Source organism: Lissotriton vulgaris, chromosome 6, assembly GCF_964263255.1.
Source record: "Lissotriton vulgaris chromosome 6, aLisVul1.2, whole genome shotgun sequence".
NCBI lineage: Eukaryota > Metazoa > Chordata > Amphibia > Caudata > Salamandridae > Lissotriton > Lissotriton vulgaris.
The window spans coordinates 1,726,902,688-1,726,917,442 of record NC_141694.1 but is presented as its reverse complement, the minus strand read 5'-3'; the positions used below and the strand labels follow the sequence as shown (position 1 = coordinate 1,726,917,442).

The 14,755-nt window shown below is 45.6% G+C and overlaps 1 protein-coding gene across 2 annotated transcripts in view; it reads right to left on the bottom strand.

Moving 5' to 3' along the window:
- The window catches only part of DISP1 (dispatched RND transporter family member 1), a 729,704-nt gene that overhangs the window by 649,281 nt on the left and 65,668 nt on the right, over nucleotides 1-14,755 (bottom strand). The gene's annotated exons all lie outside the window — the stretch shown is intronic.

Below are 14,755 nucleotides of genomic sequence, written 5' to 3'. Positions count from 1 at the left end.
TAACATGTACGACGAGGCTTTGTCAAAGATTTACTCTATGCTTAAAAATACATTTTAAAAAGGTCGCAATACATTTGCAAGCCATTTCTGATTCTACAAATTGCAAACTTAGCAGTGGAATCAACCAGAGTTTACGGTGTACAGAATAAAATTTGCAAAAAAAATTGGTGTGCATGGTGGTTTGTTCTGATGTATCATCACATGGGCACGCTGTTAAACAATCTTCCCGGCTATTTTTCATCGGGAATGCCACCAGTCTGTGGAAAATATTCATTCTAAATCTTGTCAGTAGAAAGCGCTCAAATTGTGACAGGACATATGTCAAATACGACTCAAGTGGTCATAACCACCATGGAGTGTTGGACCGAGGGTTTCCTTGCCTCAGTACAAATCCGTAACTCTTCTACATGGCTCAATGCCCTTTTTTAAAAATCTTTTCTGGATATTTCACCAATTAATTCCGGAGCAGAGAAATATTTACCAAACCCTAGATCAGTGAGGAAATTCTTCACATACATTAGCCACTCGATTTTTCCGGCATAATCCAGTGACATGCAGTCTGTCACTATCTGTTTAGAAAAAGAATTCTTTGTCGTGGTCCAGATACGTCGCCAAAGCAGGAGTGGTGGTATTTTTGCCAGGTCCTCTATATGTGAAATTCCTAGCTCCATATGGCAAGCAAAAGTAGATACACGTTTGGGGACCGGCAAAAGAAATCTTAGAAAGGTATTCTCTGCAACCTGTAGGGAATTAGTGTTTTTGTGTCCCCACAGTCCTGCCCCATAAAGTGCGGTAGATTGAAACTTCGCTCTATAAATACGGAGCAATTCTACTGGGGGCCTCTTTCCTAACTTCTGAGAAAATTTTTTAAGGGCAGCGATTGCTCGCAACAACTGGTGCTTTCGGGCTTCTATGGCTGGTTTCCAATTTATCTTTTCATCCATCATAATACCAAGGTATGGATATTGGGCAGTCACTTCAATCCTTTCGCTATCAAGGAAGATGCCTTTTCCCCCCTTTTTTCTTGTTCCTGCCACCATAACGTATTTCTTTTTTATGTTTATACGCAGGTCCAGGCTGCCCATAAACCTCGCATACCTATCTAATGCCTTCTGCAGTTCACGCGGAGTACGTGCCAGTATCACGGCATCGTCCGCGTATAAAAGAGTGGGAACCGGTCGATTTCTTACTCGGGGAAGGTCCTGACCCCCCCTCAACATCTCCACCTCAAGCCCATTTGTATAGAGGGAAAAAAGAAAGGGAGCCAGGACATAGCCCTGCCTGACACCACGCTCCACCGCAAACGAATCAGATAGTTCGCCATTCACTCCAAAACGTACTCTAGCAGAGGCGTTTGAATAAAGCTCTCTCAGAAAGGTTACGAGGGCCGGATCTATACCCATCTTGGTGAGAACAGACCATAGTTTCGAATGAGAAACACAGTCAAAAGCTGGGGACAGGTCAACATAGACCATGTACAACCTACCCCGCTTTGCTGAGACGTATTTCCCCATCATTAACGCCAAATTCAGGGCTTGCTCCGTTGTCCCAAAGCCCTCTCGAAAGTCAAACTGAATTCGGAAAGAATCTCACCGTCTTCGGCCCACTCCTGTAGACGCTGGAGAACCACTCTGCCCAGGACTTTCCCCAGCGAATCCAGGAGCGAGATTGGACGATAACAGGATACGTCCTGTCTTTCACCTTTCTTAAAGGTAGGGACCATAGTAGATTGGGTCCAAGATTTAGGCAACCCACACTTCATAGCAGAGTCGAATACCCTTTTTAAAATTGGGGCCCACAAATCTAATTTGTATTTAAAAAAAGTCCACTGGTACCCGGTCTGGGCCAGGGGCTTTCCCACTTTTACTTGGATTTACTGCATCAATAACCTCAGTTAATGCACAAACTAATGGGATTGGAAGGGGATTTATCTGTTGGGTATTGCTATCGCTCCCCCCTGCCAGATCTACTTCTGGACTTTCCCCAAAGATTTTTTAGAAATGATTTACACATGCTGGTTCCTCGATAGCCACCTCTACTGATGGTTGATTTTTGTTATCTACAAGAAACGGGGTTCTCACCACTTTCCAAAATGCCTCACTATTTTTGTTCAAGGAACTTTCATGTAGTTGGTCCTATAAGGCTTGTTTTAATTCAGATTTTCTTTCCTTGCGGGCTAAGTTATAGGACCTTCTTAGCGTCTTTATTTCCTCCTGATTTCTGACTGTGTTAGATAGTGCTCTTTTTAAACTTTTATAGGCCAGTGTACATTTATGATTGAACCACCCTTTTTTGTGTCCCTATTCCCTTTCTTCCAACGGTTAGTGCTTTGTTCACATTTTCCAATGCAGACGACTACAAATTAATGATATAACAACATTTATTTTTGAAGGCCATTTCTCAGTTTGCAAAAAAATGCACCAATTAGTCATGTTCTCTTTGACCTGCATATTACTTTTTTGTAATGGAAACCGTGGAATAAATGTTAGCTGTATCCGTAACGTGGCAGTTTAGTTGCAACTTAACCAACTCCACCTCCTGAAGAAGACAAGGCTTCTCTGTTTAACAGTCTGTGTTCCCCAGCTGTGTCAGTTGTGTCTCGAGGGCGAAAATGTCAGCACCCCTCTTTCTTCCCTTTCTTTTACCATAGGCTTGCTCCCCCCCAACACCACCAATTTAAATGCCCCCCAAAAGGTGATCGCCGATTGCACCATGAGAGTTTGGGGACAAAATATTCCGGTGCATCCTATCTCAATGCTGACGTTAAGTCGTTATCTACAAGCCACCAGGCACTTACCCGCCACAAGCCCTACGGTGGGTCAGATGGATAGTAGAAGCTGAGCAAAACTGGAGAGCAATCCGAGATCCCTCTGGGCAGTTTAGCCACTCCTGCTACATCTCGTTTGTTTGTTGTGCAGAGGATATCATTATCAATGCGTGAGAGAGAGCTGTGTGCTCTGGAGAAGTAAGCGAAGGACATGTCCCCTGTGCCAGATGCACCAGGCATCTTACAAACCTAGGGAGGAAACTCACTGAGACAGCTTGTGGGATCTCAGTGTAGGTGATCTGCGTGGGTGCAATGTGTCTTATTGTGCATCCATATTCTCATTGAAGTTCCTTCCTATCATGAGCTTGCCTGAAACTGTATGCAACAAGAGGGAGGTATGTTGCCAGAGGATGTTTTTCAAGAAGTAGCGGGGAGGACATACACCGAGAAACAGACCACTTCTGCCTCTGCACCTTGGGGAAGGATGTCTGAAGGAGGATGGCTGCCCCTCTGGAACAAGAGGTGAAACCGTCATGATACACCCTGTGACAAATGTATCTACACAATTGGCATCCATAAGGAGTGCCTTTTGCCGAATTGTATGATTGCTGCCCTTTTAATGCGGTTAGTCCGGCAGCTAACACTCCAGAATAAGACCTTATATCCCCCACGGTCTATCCTATACCAGAGACCCGCCATGTGATTTGTGTCCTATGCCCAATGCATTTGTGTGCTGTGGATTGTCTGTGGTCCCTCAACTTACAACAAACTCCCAAACATAAGTCTACACCCACCAGATCCCTCACCATATGCTTCACCCCAAGATGCATGTGTCTCCCACTGCTAATTCCCAAAGGTAAAGGAATACAAGTGAAACCAGAAATAAGGTAAAAGGTAACCAGTGTAGATCAAACTTGGGTCCAAGGAAGAGACTTTGGTTGGCACCCCAATCGCTTACAGTTTGTATTCGGGCACAGATGCAGTGCAACGCCGAAGGACACTCACGCGTGCAACCAGGCCAGTTCAGAAGCTTCAGCTGCGTCATCTTCCACTGAGAGTGAGCGAAATAACTTATGTAGCGTTGGATTTCTAGCTTCAGGGTCTTCTGATCAAGGTCTTTTCCTGTTTCTCTGGCACCTGCGTTTATGCGGTTCCCATTCTTCTGTCTCTGTGTTCTTCTATGAGCCCGCGGCTGGGAGCTGGTTCCGTTTCTGGGCTCGCCTTCATTTCACCCAAACCCAAGCTGTCCGACCTGTCCAAAAAGTAGGTCTTATCTTTATATATGGCCTTTAATTTTGCCATGAATAGAAGCACGTACTATGCTTGAATAATTTTCAGTTTCTGTTTCTCCTCTGTGAACGTGTGTATTGTGGGAAGAACATGTCTTTTGCAGAGCCACATTGAAAATGTTTTGCTCTCTGGGCTGTCCGCAGGAGTGCATCTCTAGCAGCAAGGTTAAAGACATGAGCAATAAAGGGTCTCATTTGTGGCTTTTGATGTAAAAATGGCAAAACCTTTGTCACTTTCAAGCTCAGAGTCTGACGGGCCTGTGTGTGTGTGGGTGGGGGCGGGGGGGGGGGGGGGAGTACGGCTGGCGAGAACACTGCTATTGCGTGTATTTATGTTACACGGGGAGGATTTTGTTTGCTGCATAACCGTCCCCAAGTAACAACAAGCATTGGCATAGCCAATAGGTCTCGCTTTTGGCACCTTATAAGTATTTAGTTATGCAACGGTTGCATGGCTAAACACCAATAGGTCTTGCCTTTGGGACCTTATAAGTGTTTAGCCATGCAACACTTGATGTTATTGCACCGACGATATTGTACTGGAAAACTATACACTTATAAGGTCCCAAAGGGGAGATCTATTGGCTATGCCAATGCTTGTTTTTTTTGTTTTAAAAGGACAAACAGCGCTATCAGGCTCCGGCTGCCACTTAGTCCACCGCATCCCATGTAAATGTAAATGTACATGTATTTATATAGCGCAAATCACTGACCGAGGTCGGTATCTAAGCGCTTGCTTAGGGAACCCGTCCTGGTATTCCCCTGTGAGATAACCCCGGCAGGGTATCCACAAGGTGAAAGCCAGGCATCCCGCCGCGAGGGGCCGTTGTGGAGATTAAGCAAGCTATTGCCCAGAGTCGCAGAGTGTGAACCCGTGAGTCGAGAAGGCACCGGAGCGAGAATTATCGAGTCTGTGGAATTTTTAGCCCAAGACCCGCCGAGGCAGGGAATTGAACCCTGGTCCAGGGCCGATCTCAGCTTCCAGGTCTGCCGCCTCTAACCCCTGAGCCACACTTCTCCATGTAGACGCTGCAGCCACCTTTGGATGGTTTTAAAGCTGATTCAAAAGCAGTCGCCAGTGTATGTGAATCCCTATTTCAACTGTGAGACTGCTCTCCTGCTTCCCAATTCTACTTAATACAAATTATGCAAAAAGAACATCCCTTTATGAGTAGCACGGCTCATCCTACCCACATTTCACACGCAGATTTGAAATACTGATGGTGTGGGCTTCCCGGTATTCAACTGGTAGAGAGGCAGAGAGAGGTAGAGAGAGAGAGGGGTAGAGAGGGGTAGAGAGGGGTAGAGAGGGGTAGAGAGGTAAAGAGAGGTAAAGAGAGGGGTAGAGAGGTAAAGAGAGGTAAAGAGAGGTAAAGAGAGGTAGACTGAGGTAGACTGAGGTAGACTGAGGTAGACTGAGGTAGACTGAGGTAGACTGAGGTAGACTGAGGTAGACTGAGGTAGACTGAGGTAGACTGAGGTGGAGAGGTAGAGGTAACAAGGTAGAGAGGTAGAGGTAACGAGGTAGAGGTAACGAGGTAGAGAGAGGTAGAGAGGTAGAAAGGTAGAGGGAGAGAGGTAGAGGGAAAGAGAGGTAGGAATGTAGAGGGAGAGAGGTAGACAGAAGTAGAGGTAGAGAGAGAAAGGCATAGAGAGAGGCAGAGATAGAGAGGCAGAGAGAGAGAGGGAGAGAGGTGGAGAGAGGTAGAGGTGGGGAGAGACGTAGAGGGAGAGAGGTAGAGGTAGAGAGGTAGAGGTAGAGAGGTAGAGAGAGGTAGAGAGAGGTAGAGAGAGGTAGAGAGAGGTAGAGAGAGAGAGAGAGAGAGAGAGAGAGAGAGAGAGAGAGAGAGAGAGAGAGAGAGAGAGAGAGAGAGAGAGAGAGAGAGAAGCGAGAGAGAGCGAGAGAGAGGTAGATAGAACAAAGAATGACATATGTAGTTCAGCACCCATTCAGGGTTTTGCTCCCGAACTATGCCTCATTCTTACTGTGGATGCCAGTGGAAATCGTTTGGGTGCAGTGCGCATGCAGAGGAAGGGTGGAGAAAGAGTATGTAATTGAGTTAGCATCAAGAAGCATTACACCCACAGAAGAGGCGCATTCTGTAAGAGAGAGAGAGAGAGAGAGAGAGAGACACTAGCTTGTGTGTAGGATAAGGAGTCTTTTCAGGCACTTGGGTACGGAGTTTGATGTAGAATGGACCACAAAACAATGGTAAATTTGCTTACAACAGAAGGGTTTGTGAAGGCGTCTGCAAGAATTGGCAGGGTTTCTATGCAGTTACAAGATTATAATTATCAAATATGTGCCAGGTGTACAGAACAAAGTTGTTGATTGTTTAGGCCAAATGCCGTTACCCATTAGAGAGCTGTCAAAAAGTGAGTGGGAGAATTGTTTTATAAAAGAAATGGGGTGAAGCATGTCCATCCTTCTGTATATCACCCAGCAGGGAAAGGGGCAGTGGAGCGATTTAGTCGGGTAATGAAAGGCACCAGCCAAACAGCTTGTGAAAATAAGAAGGGATGGGAGGTAGTGTTGAAGAAAATGTTGTGGACATACAGATGGACACCTTCTCTCTCTGGGTACAGTCCTTTTGTGCTGATGCGGAGTAGGGAGCTATTCACCAAAGAGAACCTGGGGCGGAAGGATAGTGCAAGATGAGTGAGTGCTCACCAGAAGTGCTTAGAAGGAACGCTTTTAAAGCTGGCTGAGCTCATAAAAAGTTGCTTTTTCCATGCTGACCGGCCACAACGTAGAGTTGAGACTAAAGGAAGTTGTACACTTGGAAGCGCGTGCATTTATTCCTCACAGGTAGATGGGATGGCAAGGAAAGGCCATCTAACTTATGGTGCCAATAAGTCAGGAGTAACAGTAAAGGGAACTGAGCTAACAAACTAGATGTTGGGGTCATCCTGGAACCCAGAGGTGTGCAAAGGGAGGTAGGGTAAATGGCCATAGCGTAAGATTGATCTTGAAATGAACTGTGTACTTCCTTCCTTTGCACGATCGGCTTTCCGCTAAACTAAGTTTCACTCTGAGATCTATATTAGTGTACAGTGTTGCAAAGTACACATATCACATGCTAACCCAATCTGACAATATATTAAAAAAAATATTTCCAGATACAAGCTAGGTAAATCATCTACGATACAGTCTTTCATAGGGCAAGACATCAAAACAGATTGCATATTGTACTGTATGAACTGATCCACCAAACCGTACTAATTTCATATGCACCTGAGCAGCTTTCCAGAATATAAATGTAAGTATAAGCAAGACAGAGCACTCAAGGTATACTTTAATAACATAAGTGTCTTCCTCGCACTGAAAGAAAACTATTTCAGAAGAACAAAACAATGCCATACGGTCCCAAGCTTTCAATGGTACATATCTGCAAAAATAATCTATAGTCTGTAAATCTACCTACACATGCTTGCGTATATTTAAAGTGCAACTTGAGGTGATAAATTAATGGAAAAGCATTCCACTCCGACTGTATTTATACCCACTTGCAATATACTGGTCAGTCAGCCAGACATCCTTTAACCTGATCTTATATTTTCGCTAAACAATATTAAGCAGCAGAGAACATGGGCAGTACCCAAGATATTGGGCTCAACTCTGAAATTCCTCAGCAGACCTGGAGACATTTGGTGCACGCAGGGCAGGAGCTTTTGTTGGTTCCTGTACCTACAGTTTTAAAAGAAAAGGTACAACAGGGAAAAGAGGTACAGTTTCCACGTAATGTGCGCCAATGATCCAGTAACTTCACCTTAGCTTAAAGATCGGCAGGGGAAACGCCAGTTGGTCTAACACAAATGGAATTTGCCTGACATGCTGCTTCACACGCAGGCTGGCTGACACATAACAGTGATCTGCACATAATGTGGGGGTAGACGGACAGAAACTGGCATGCAGGGAGGCAGGAGTAGAAACAGGCTACCATGCAATGGCAACGAATACCAAGAATCTAATATAGAAGTTTAGTATATCAAGCAAAAGAAGATGCCATTCAGAGTGAGAGGTGGTGGTACATAAGGAAGAAGCTTGCAAGCAGCAGACAGAGAAGTGCACGTAGAGCAGTTAGCATGCACAGGAAGTGGGGAGGCGCAGAATGGAGCTTTTTTCTTTAAAAAAAAAAAAAGGTGCTGGCATGCAGGAATCGGGACATTAACTTGGCATGCAAGGATGTTAACACACCAGATGCTAATGGCTAGGAGGAGTTAGTGCTTTCAATGGTAAACAAGAAGCGCATGCAAAAAGTGGATGCGAGTGGTGCGTGCGAGCGATGGGAAAAGTTAAAGTAGGCTGGCGAATGGTGTGCGCGCACCATGATGAGAGAGGAAAGCCATATGGTGCCTCTGCTCGTCATTGTACGCGTAACAGCACACTCTAGGCCAGACAGCTTTTGGTAGGACTTTTAAAAGCCCGTTTACAAAAATTCTCGCCGAGCAGCACATGCGCTGGCTCAGGCGAGACCTAAAAAATGGCCCCCACCAGTCCAAAACAGGCCCCCAAACTTCCAGCCCATTTGGGAAACGCCTGGTGCCCGGTACAGCCAGCCCGGCCCAGTTAACAGAGAGCTAAACAGCAGAGCCAAATCATAGCAGATGATGCATTTGCATATCTTGTCTTATTAGCAAGGACAGTAACTCATCAAGGGAGAAGGGAGGGAGATGGGGCATCGGTTAGAGACAGCATCCACCAGAAATACTCTTACCGAGGACAAGCAACTTTTCTTCTGAATGAAACTGATTTCTACTGATTCCTCACCTTATCAAACAGGCCTAAAGCAATAACCACTGGGAAGTGATCTAACTACCCTGGCAAAGTGGGCAGGCTGCAAGGTTCGAGCACCTTTGAAGAACAGACCTTTAATCGGATTGCCTTCGTTTCTGAAGACCACATGAATGTGTTCAGTATGTTTATGTGTGTACTGACATGGAGTGGGTAGTACTGATGTAGGAGGATCTGCTAGGACATGGAGAAGATGGGGAAGTGAGAGCTGAAGTGGCAGTAAAAGAGGCAGCTTGAGCGAAAGGGGCAGGCAGCACATGGGGCAGAGTATGAGCAAAGTGGGTAGACTGCGAGCAGAATGTACAGAGACAGACAGGAAGTGTGCGGGCAGAGCAGAGGCGGAAGCAGAGGGACAGTATGTAAGCAGAAGGGGCAGAGAGCAGAAGGGCAGTGTGTGACCATAGTGCGAGCAAGTGTGCACCAGGGAACAGAAGTGGCGGTGTGTAAGCAAAAGGGATAGAGACAGCTGGTCTAGTTTGTGAGCAAAGGGGCAGTGTGTGACCAGAAGAAGCCAAGGGCACTGCATGAGTAGTAGAGACAGGGAGCAAAAGTAACATTTTGTGAGCAGAAAGGGTTTGGGGACAAGGGAGTCTGGGAGTGGACAAAGGGGACAGTGCATCAGCAGAAAGGACAGTGGCGGAGCAAGAAGAGGGGGGCAATATAAGAACAGAATGGACGTGTGAGCAAAGGGGGGGCAGTGTGTGAGCACAAGGGTCAATGAGTAGAGGGAGAAGTGTCTGGGCAGAATGTGGAAGAGGCCAGGGAGATAGATAGATAGATAGATAGATAGATAGATAGATAGATAGATAGATAGATAGATAGATAGATAGATAGATAGATAGATAGATAGATAGATAGATAGATAGATAGATAGATAGATAGATAGATAGATAGATAGATAGATAGATAGATAGATAGATAGATAGATAGATAGATAGATGCCAATCTCATTGCGTCCCACCTACAGTTCTTTCACACATTTAAGAACTAGAACACCTGTCCAGAGTCCCACCAATAATTCTGTGAATCTGGTTCTAGTTCTTGGAAGTAATTAAAGTCAGTGTTGTGAAACCTAACGGAGATAAATAGTGTGTGTTGAAAATAAATCTGTTGTGCTTCAATCCACAAAGGCATTGACATACACCAGAGATGGACTGTGCACTCACATGTGGGTAAACTTCTGACCTGCCGCTCTACCAAACTCAAGCAAAGCCCCTTCAGCTCCGCATAGGAGGTGCACACAAACCCACAGGCAGGCAGGGGGAGCTAGATTTGAACCTCAGTCGATCCTTTTCCTGCCGCCCTCGGCTCCCAGGCAGACCTGGACAACTTCACAGAAGGCAGATGGAGACAAATGAATGGCCGCCCTGCGCCAGACGTGGGCAGTGCCCAGGCTCGCGCTGGAATGCAGCGAATGCCACAGGGGGGTGTTACTTCACAGTATCCAAAGCAGACGGACGCCAAGTGCCCGTTGCCTCTTCCCTGGGGGCCGACAGGGGTTTGGAGATGAGCTTCAGTCTGCTGAGCCCTGGCATTTTCATTTAACTTTTGATCACAGACAGTGAAGAATGTGACAGTCTCGAGTTAATAAACAGTCTTGGGATCATATTTTGAAAATGAAAGAAACAGGGCAGCTCGATCACTCATCTGAATTTGTGCACACTATTACTAGAGCCTCGAGGCAAGGAATTCACATCCATCATCCTACCTCAGAAACTCAAGCAGGGATCAGGTTTGTAATAATACCTTCCCTAACTTTCTCATGCATGAAAATTCGGATTAAATCACTTGTGTTTGGTAGATTAAAAATTCCAAACTTTGGCAAACAAAAGGAAACGGTCTGGATGAAATGTGCTAAAGCATAAGAACACAGGCATTCGAGCATGCGGTTGACACACACTGCACACATAAAATTCTATTTATCACATGAAAGCCACCCGGGGGAGGATGGGGGGGTGGGGGTTTAGCAGGGAGCGCTTCGAAAGCAAAATGCAATTTTCCCGTGGTGCTTAAAATCCTTGCACAAGTTCTGAGCACATCCCTCAAATGTCAATATACTCTTTCGAGCGTTTGTCTTAATCAAAGTGGTGTTTAGAACATGCTACTCCTCTCCCCTTAAGGAACATGAGTTTAACATAAAGCTTTGTTTAATAAAATGCCCAATGATCTCGGCAAGGGTGCGAAGGCCTGGTGGGGCGGGGGCACCGTAGGAGTGTTTGTTGGTGGTACAAGAGTGCAAGGGCTGAGGCTACCCCTGTGGTGCTCCAGTGAATGGACTAGTCCAGATGTATGAACATGAAGACTTAAATGCCTGGTGCTGCCAATTCACCAGGAGTGTTGACTGGGGGATTCAAGGCTGTGTCATGGGTAACCAAGTGCCATCCTTACTTGAGGCCAATGACACCAGGATTACCAGCAGACCCATGTGACCCAACATCCAGCTCTGCCTGCCTCTTCGGAAGTATTGTATTGCATTTGCATTTATATAGCGTTTACTACCCCTGATGAGGCGTCAATGTGGTTTTCAGCGAGTAGCACGCTACTCCGGAACCCATAAAGGATTAGTGTTGAATTAGTATAGTGAAATATGAAAGTAATTTGAGTGGTGGATAGGTTAGTCAGTTATTTGGATTCAGAAGGATAGCGGAGGAGTAGAAAAGGGAAAAAGGTTTGCATTTATATAGCGCTTGTTACCCCTAATGGGTTGTTGAGGCGCTTTTTTGGCGAGTAGCATGCTACTCCGGAACCCATGTAGGATTAGTGGTGAATTAGTATAGTGAAATATGAAAGTAATTAGAGTGGTGGATATTAGTTAGTCAGTTATTTGGATTGAGAAGGATAGCGGACGGATAAAAGATGGAAAAAAAAGGTTTGCATTTATATAGCGCGTGTTGCCCCGGATGGGTTGATGAAGCGCTTTTTTGAAAAGCAGAGCGCTACTCCGGAACCCATAAAGGATTAGTGGTGAATTAGTATAGTGAAATATGAAAGTAGTTCGAGTGGTGGATATCAGTCAGTTATTTCGATTGAGAAGGAAAACAGATGGATAAAAGAGATAAATATTTACTTTTTTATGTTGGCTGAAAACAGAATAATTTTTATCGTTCTCAGTTTGACCAGTATGTTAACAGATTCGGCCCAGTGGCCCTATAAGGAAGACTAAATAAGGATAAAACCTGGGTAGGAATCCTATTTGGTTCTTGTTGAACAGCATAACTTGCTGCAGACTGACACCAAAAGGATTGGAGCTTCTCAAAAATGGCTGCTATTGCCATTGATGGCACTTCCATAAAGCGAATTACAGCACAAGTCCCGAAAAATGATCATTTTCACTTTTGCGCTTTAGCAGGCGCAATTTTAGTATGGATGGTATTCTAAAACCGCACTGTCCCTGGACACTGGAATACATGCAACCCATTAAGGGAACACACTACCGTAGCTTCTGAATATACTGTTATTCGGAGCTTGTTCGGAAACTTCAATAAAACAGTTGCCTAGCATAGAATACCAGTAATCCTTCTCTAGGGCTGCTACATGTATATTGTCTGTGGTGTTGTTATAAGAGACTCTGCTGGACTTCAAGGTATGTTTCCAGTATATATACATCAATGACCAGAAAGGTGGATCCACCATTAAGATGTCAATGTTGGGAGCTGGTCCTGTGTCTGCTGGTTTGCTAATCAGCTATACAAATAATAGTGGCAGCAATTTTCTTTTACGACGTTATACGAGCAAAGTAGCCATACAATTTTTCAGGTCTATATCATCACTCATTTTTTACCTTATTATTAAACCATGTTTAAAGTTTCATGTTTCTATCACATTTTGCACAATTCTAACACTAAGCTACCTCACTGTGGGGCCTCAGTGGCCTTGTGAAGAGTTTCTCTGGCTGTTACAATGATGGATATTGACAAGTGGAAAGTTGCTGAGGCAATGTCGCAGAGAAGAGGTGCTAATAAATCGTGGCTATGCTATATAAGGAAGTAAAGAGGAAGGAGAATGCAGGAAAGCCAGCTTACTTTTGAAAAGAGCCCTCATCATTTTAGGGAGCCTTGGAAAAATTGTTTAGCGAGAAAGTATTTCTTAAATTCTTGCTCTTGAGAGAGCCATCACAGGTGGGGAGACTTTTGTAGCACTGGAAGGGTGCTGTAAATGCAAAGAATCACAGTTATTTTGTTCTAGTCTAGACTAAAGTTACGGAGCTGCAAACTAATGCAACTGAACTATAAGGTACCCCGCATTTTAACAGGCTTACTGCGCATTATATCCGAGTAGACAGGCGGCACCAAACCGGATGGTGACGTAGCATCCACGTTCTTCTTACCCAATTTGCTTCTTCCTCATCTTTATCCTAAGGCTTTTTTCCTCTTTGAACCGGATCCTAATTTTATCCAGAAAAAATACGTAATTTCTAGGAACTCCTTCAGGTCAGCCCGCCCCTGAGGTTGAGTCCACCCTGGTAGTCCCACCTTACTAGGGTGGGACATGGTGGCAAATGATATAACATGTCATATTACGTGAGCAAGCCTACCTCATCCAATTCTTGGAATTGGTATGTTTTACCTGGAGGGAGTGTAGCAGTAGGTGGTATCATTGATAATAACTACAGTGATACCAGTAAAATGATCCCATACATCAAAAAAGGGTGTCCAGCCAATTTTTGTGATTGATTGCTTCTTCCTCATGACCATTGGCCTGCTGCTTGCTTTTGGCCTCGGTCATGGTGGCCACTGTGCTGCTGGAGGTGGGAGGCAATGGTGAAGAACCTTGCCCTACGAACTGCTTCTGAACTAGGACAGGAGGAAAGAGCCTGGTTGGGAGTTAGTGAGTGAGCCCAGATGGGGGCACTACGGAGTCGCCACAGCAGCTGGTCCCAGAGAGATGTGAATGGTTTAGGATGGTGTTACTTCCGCTTGTCGCCTCGTTCACTATCTCCTTTAAAATGGCCATGTCCAGAAGAAAGTAGGTAGGGGTTTTCACCAGCAGCTGGTATAGAGAGCGGGCTGCTTGTAAATCCCTATGCACTGTTTCTAAAGTGCTGTGTAGCCAAGCTTAGCTGAACCTGTATTGTACGCTCCACCATGGTTGCATACATAGTCAAGGTGAGTTTTGTTTATACAAGACCTCTCAAAATAATGAAGATGATACGACACAACCTTTTTAATCAGGAATGGTATTTGGTCAGTGTAACCCTATGTTGGTCCTTGTGTGCTCCACCCTGGGAGGCGTTGTGCGGGTGGGTACATACTGTGTGACGCGTCACTTAGAGGTGCTTGATGGCCTCCTCTTTTGTTCTGGCCACGTCCGTTTCCTCTCCCGCGAAAGGAGTGGCCCCTTTGCTGGTTGTGCCAGTTTTGTTTTTAGTGTCCCTGCTGTCTTCTCCGGCGACGTGGTCTTCTTCGTCGGTGAAGAGTCCCAGGTCTCGAAGGGACAGTGGTTGGCCCTTCCCCTGCATGGTGTAGTTGGCCCTTCTCTGTCGCTCTCTGACGCGGAGAGTCTTCGGTGTGAAGGCCGAGCAAGCGTTGCAGTCCTTGCTCTCGTGGTCGACCAGTGAGCAGAGGTTGCAAATCGGGTGCTGGTCCTTCTGCGCGTACTTGTGATGGCAGTTACGGCTGAATTTGAAAGGGGTGTTGTCCATTTCCCGTGCTCAGGGGGCCCCCTGTATGCGCATTCTCCGTTGGACGGCGAAGTTCTCAAAGTTCTCCTTCTTCGTCGTCCCGGCTTATATATGTTCTTCTTCGTCGTCTCCTCAGTCTTTTCCTGCAAAATTCGACTCTTCTGTGTCTTTTCCCGTCCAAAACTCTGGAGCCTCTCGGGAACGATCCAGACCCAACGGCGGGAAAAAAGAATCTGAAGATGGCGCCCAAGGGTGGGAGCATCCGCAGGAAGCGTGCCAACGTC